Here is a 6,303-nt window from a genome sequence, read left to right as displayed (position 1 = left end):
CTATATTTCCAATTAAAATTCTAGCTAACCACAGCCCCCTGGGTCAATTGTTTTAATGGGCAATGACTGGATTTGGGCATTGTTTCAGACTCAGCAGAACCACTTTCCTCGGAAACAGTAAAAGGACGACATGCATAGAACACAAACTGCCAGCAATGTGGATTAAGCTCGGGCATAACTGCTTCTACAGAACTAGAACATGTGCCCCATTCAACATGGCATTCGCGTCACTTTCACTGTAACCAACTACAACTCAAACCAGTCAGAAACGCCGCTGATTAATGTTCATTAACATTTCCGTACACGATTTTAACGTTTCTCCATTTGTTCTGTGTATGTGAAAAACAGTTTAACTGTGTTGAAGTGATGCCATTTACATTAAAAAAAAATTCAACTTAACATATGCATTCTCATTCATTTTCTGACCAAATGCTGAACAGCTTTGCTGTGTAGCGGTAATTTATTAAAGCCATGCCATGGGCGTGTCCAGAGCTACAAACCTATCAAACTGAACCGCCCGTTATCCCAGAGGAAATCCTGAAATGAGGCGAGTCATTGAGTAAGGCACTCCAGCTTCATTTGGAAAATGAAAAATGACACAGCATCAACGGTAATCTTAATGTTTGACAGTGGAAGCCTTATTCAACCAAATGTGAACTATAGCAGACCAGTAAGTTCTCGCACCTATCCTAATTACATAGAATATACAGCACAGAAACAGGCCATTCGGCCCAACTAGTCTGTGCTGCTGTTTATACTCCACATTCTAACCACTCTCTGAGTAAAGAAATTTATCCTTATTTCCCTATTGGATTTATTGTTAACTATCTTGTATTTATGACCCCTAGTTTTGGATTCTCCCACAAGTGGAAACATTCTCTCCATATCTACCCTATCCAACCCATTCATAATTTTAAAGACCTCTATCAGGTCATCTCAATGTTTGCTCTTTTCTAAAGAAAAAACCCCACCCTGTTCAATCTTTCCCGATAGCTGTAATTCTCCATTCTGGTGCCATCCTTGTAAACAAAATTGCACGTTCTCCTGTGCTTCTATGTCCTTTTTATAGGACGGAGACCAGAACTGTGCACAGTACTCTAAGTGTGGCCTGACCAGGACCCTATACACAAGTTTAACATAACTTCACTACGTTTGAATTATATACCCCTAGAAATGCTATTTAGCATTTTTAATTGCTTTTCTGACCCGCAATGCTGTTTTTAATGATTTGTTCACCTGTATCTCTAGATCCCTTTGCTCTTCTACCCCATTCAGTTTCTTATTTTCTAAGAGGTAGGTGATGTTTCTATTTTCCTACCAAAGTGCTACCTCACATTTAACTATGTTAAAGTTAATTTCCCACTTAACTGCCCAGTCTGCAAGTTTTCTAATGTCTTCTTGTATTATGTTGCATTCTTCCTCAGTGTTAGCTATACCCCCCAGTTTGGCATCATCTCCAGATTTTGATATTGAGTTACATGTTCCTAAGTCCAAATCACTAATGTAAATTATGAAAAAATAGTGGTCCCAACACTGATCCTTGTGGAACAACGCTCTCTACCTCCCTCCAACCTGAATAACTACCCTTTATCCCTACTCTCTGCTTTCTATTTTTTGGCCAATTTGCTCTCCATTCAGATATTTGTCCCCTGACTCCACATGCCCTAACCTTTGTCATGAGTCTACCGTATGGTAGCTTATCAGACACCTTTCGAAAATCCAACTATATGACATCTACTACATTACCCTTGTCTACTCTTTCCATTACCTCTACAAAGAATTATATCAGGTTAGATAGGCATGACTTAGCCTTTTGGAATCCATGTTGACTATTTTTTGTTATATTTTCTGTTTCTATCACTTTTAGTATAGATTCCAGTATTTTTTCTATCACTAGCATTAAGCTGACTGGCCTATAGTTCCCAGGTTTTGTTCTATCTCTCTTGTATATAGGAACAACATTAGCTGTTCGCCAGTCCTCTGGCACTATCTCCTCTTCTATGGAACTTTTATATATAAACTGGTGCCTCTGCGATCTCCTTCCTAGATTCCTTGCATATGCATGGGTACATACCATCTGGACTAACAGTTTTATCCTTTTTAAGTTTTTCAATTTGTCTATTATTTTCTCCTTTTCTATCCCAACTGTGTTACTATTCTTTTTAAGCTCATCCTCTAGTGGTGTCTATTTTGTTATCTTATTTAGTAAAAACTGAGGCAAAGTAGTTATTCAATAATAACAGCAGAAAATGCTGGAAACACTCAGCAGGTCAGGCAGCATCGAGGAGAGAGAAACCGAGTCAACGTTTCAAGTCGGGGACCCTTCATCAGAACTGGAAAAGGTTAGAGAAGAGAGATTTTTAAGCAGGCGCAGGGAGGAGGGGAGGAAAGAACAAAGGGAAGGTCTGTGATAGGATGGAAGGCAGGAGAGATTGACTGACAATACTTTTGCCATTTATCTGTCATTACCTGTGAGTTTATCTTACTCATCCTTTAGTGGCCCGATCCCTACTTTAATTTTCCTTTTGTTATTTATGTGTCTACAAAACACTTTATATTATTTATTTTTATATTCCTTGATAATTTGATTTTCTAATTTCTATTTGCCTTCCTAATGTTGTTTATAAACTTGTCTCCTAAGTTTTTTGTATTTGCTTTTGTCCTCTTTTTTAATATCTAAGTACTTATTATGTATTTTTCTTTAGATTCAATTTTCCCTTTAGTTCTTTATTCATCTATGGTGCCCCATAATTAGTTTGTTTTATTTTGGCCATCAGTGAAGTACATTTTCTTGAACTCTATTGATTACCCTTTTAAAGATTTTGCATTGTTTTTCTGTCTCTTTGTTTTTCAAGATTTTCTCACAGTTTACCTTCATTAGTTCCACCCTCATTTCCTCATAATTTTTTCTTTCCCAATCTATTACCTTAGTCTTTGCCCTACTTATATCACTCTTGCTCCTAATCTTGAAGCTTACTATGTTGTGATTGTTACTACTAAGATGCTTTCCTACTCTTACTTCTCCTATCTGTTCTGGTTCATTACCCATTACATGTACAAGATCAAGCAGTGATTCTTTTCATGTTGGACTGCTTATATACTGAGTGAGAAAGGAGTCCTGTATAAACTGTAAAAACTCGATTCCCTTTTCTCCTTTCGCTACTTCTATCTGCCAGTTTATTTTGGGGTAGTTGATAGCTCCCATGCCTGGTACTCACCGCAAAGATTACATATTTCTTCCTCTAATTCCCTTCCACTATTTGTTGGTCGATAGTATACCCCTATTAGGGTGATGGATCCCTTCTTATCTTTTAACTCAATCCATATGGATTCTGTGTCTATCTTAGTTACATCTATGCTAGTTACATCCTTTTTTTCTACTGCCTTTATGTTATCTTTAATAATACAGATCCCCTCCTTTCCTTTCCTTTCCTTCCTAAATGTGTTATATCCTGCAATATTTAGTTGCCAATCCTATTTTCTATGTAGCCATGTTTCAGTCATCCCTATTTTACCTGGATCCTCTCTACAAATTATTGCCTCCAGTTCATCCACTTTGTTTTGAATACTACATACATTGCTGTACCAACAGTTTAAATTGTTTTTATTTATTATTCCTCTCTCTTTATTTTTTATAGTTATTTTACCTTTATGCTCTGTGGCCAAGAGTTTTCGCTTTGGTTACAATTGGCGAACCGGGTGCAAATTGCGCTCAAAATTGCGCTAGTTCTAAGATGTGGGGTTTTTTTGCTCAAGTTTCTGCTCAAACTCATTTGTATATCAACGAATGTTAAATCTTCCATGTACCAGCGCAATGAAACAACGATTTAGAACGTGCATTTTTTTTTAAATTTTGCAATAAAATATATTCTTTGACATATAAGAATGGTTACCTAGTGAAGTTTTATTAATACTGCTGAAAATGGGTTTATCACAAAAAATAAACATTTTTATTCAGAGTGTCTCGTCCACCACCTGTGAGTAACTCAATTTGAAACAACTGAAAATGACTTTAAAAAACTAAACAGAACCATTTACTAGTTATGTTAGTGTATAGTAAGTAGTCAGTTTCTTAATACATTTTTTAAAATTAAGAGCTTTTAAAACATGCCAATTACTGTTCTTGCACCTAAATAGACAGCTTACTTTCACGAGCCTCCTCGAAGGCCCACAAACAGGTGCAATTTGCAGAAATTCGTCATGGTGATTAATTCACCCTAGGGACATGGCCAGTTTTGTGGGCGGGGCCGGCTTCCAGCTCAATGTTTTTGAAACTAGCGCAAAAGATTGCAGAAACTCTATTTGCACTTGAAATTCCTTGATCTTATGCGCTGGTTTGGCCGATTTTAGGAGAATTGCGTTGAAAAAACCAGCGCAATCTAGCGGAAACTCTGAGCCCTTTATCTGATCTCTGGCCATTCGTGTTATCCTTATTCCTTCCTTTAGTTTGTCCTTTACTCTCTTTTCCTGATTCTTTTATTGTTAGGTTTCTGTAATTTCTAGCAGTTCCCCCCCCCACGTTTTTACTTTAATGTCTTATTTGCGGCCCTAGTTACCCTTTACACCAGGACCTTGGTCCCAACCTGTTTCAGGTGCAGCCCATCCCAACAGTACAGCTCCTTCATGCCCCAGTACTGGTGCCAGTGTCACATAAAATGGAATCCCTCCTTCCTACACCACTCCTTTAGCCATGTGTTGACTTTCCTAATCTGTTTGTCCCTATGCCAATTTGCATGTGGCTCAGGTAATAATCCCGAGATTATTACCCATGAGGTCCTGCTTTTCAACTTAGCTCCTAACTCCTGATATTCCCTTAGCAGGACCTCTTCCTTAATCTTTCCTACATAGTTGGTTCTGACATGGAGCACAATAACTGGATCCTCTCCCTCACTTTCCAGATTCTTTTCCAGCCGTTTTGAGATGTCTGTGCCGTGGCACTGAGTACTTATGAAACTTATAAAATTCTAACAGGACTAACAGACTAGATGCAGGAAGGATTTTCCCGATGTCGGGGGAGTCCAGAACCAGGGGTCACAGTCTAAAGATAAGGGGTAAACCATTTAGGACAGAGATGAGGAGGAATTTCTTCACCCAGAGAGTGGTGAACCTGTGGAATTCTCTACCACAAAAGGCAGTTGAGGCCAATTCATTGAAAATATTCAAGAAGGAGTTAGATATATTTCTTAAGGCCAAAGGGATCAAGGGATATGGGGAGAAAGCAGGGACAGGGTACTAAATTTGGAGCATCAGCCATGATCTCATTAAATGGCGGAGAAGGCTCGAGGGGCCGAATGGCCTACTCCTGCTCCTATCTTCTATGTTTCTATGCAAAACACCCTTTGGGATTCTCGATCCTGACTATCCCCCTAATTATAGAATCCCCTATAACTACAACCTTTCTATAGTAATCTGGGATGTTATGATTAAGGTTATCCACCAGTTGGTGCTGTAGCCAATGCTGCTACTAAGGTCAGAGGTTTGCTTCCTGTTAAGGTCAGAGGTTTGCTTCCTGTATAGGTCAGCACATGGTGCAATGCCTGGAAGCAGGCCTGCTTGGTTGTCTCGCAGTCGTTCAATAAAGTACTCGTCTTAATCCTCATACCTCGCCTCTTCGAGTTCCTTGTCTCACTACATGGATTTATCACATTTGGTGACGAGGATGGGATTAAGACGAGATGCGGGCAAACAGTTGACTTTGCAAGAAGTGTTGAGTGAACATGAGAATGTGTTCAAGGAGGAACTTGGCACATTTAATGGCCCCCCAGCTAAGATTTATGTAGACAAGGAGGCACCGCCAAGGTTTTTTAAATAACGACCTGTGCCTTATGCCATGAAGCCAAAGGTAGAGGCTGAGCTTGACCGTCTATTGAGCGAGAACATACTGGAGCCAGTGAAATGTTCGGAATGGGCAGCTCCCATAGTACCTGTTTTAAAACTGGACAATTCGGTAAGACTCTGTGGAGACTATAAATTGACAGTCAATCGGGTGTCCAAACTAGAGCAGTATCCTATTCCCAAAACAGAGGATCTCTTTGTATACCTGGCTGGAGGAAAGAAATTCACAAAGTTGGATATGAGTCATGCCTACTTGCAGATTACACTGGATGACGAATCAAAGAAGTATGTCACCATAAATACACACAAGGGCTTGTTTACATATAACCGCTTACCGTTTGGTGTCTCATCTAGTCCAGCTATCTTCCAGAGGACAATCGAAGGTGTACTGCAAGGGATTCCACATGTTTCCATCTATCTGGATGACATTCTGGTGACGGGAAGAACCGACCAGGAGCATCTGAGCAC

The sequence above is a fragment of the Somniosus microcephalus genome, chromosome 3, assembly GCF_052327205.1.
Source record: "Somniosus microcephalus isolate GS21.2 chromosome 3, FLI_Smic_1.0, whole genome shotgun sequence".
NCBI lineage: Eukaryota > Metazoa > Chordata > Chondrichthyes > Squaliformes > Somniosidae > Somniosus > Somniosus microcephalus.
Note: the sequence above shows the minus strand (reverse complement) of the source record.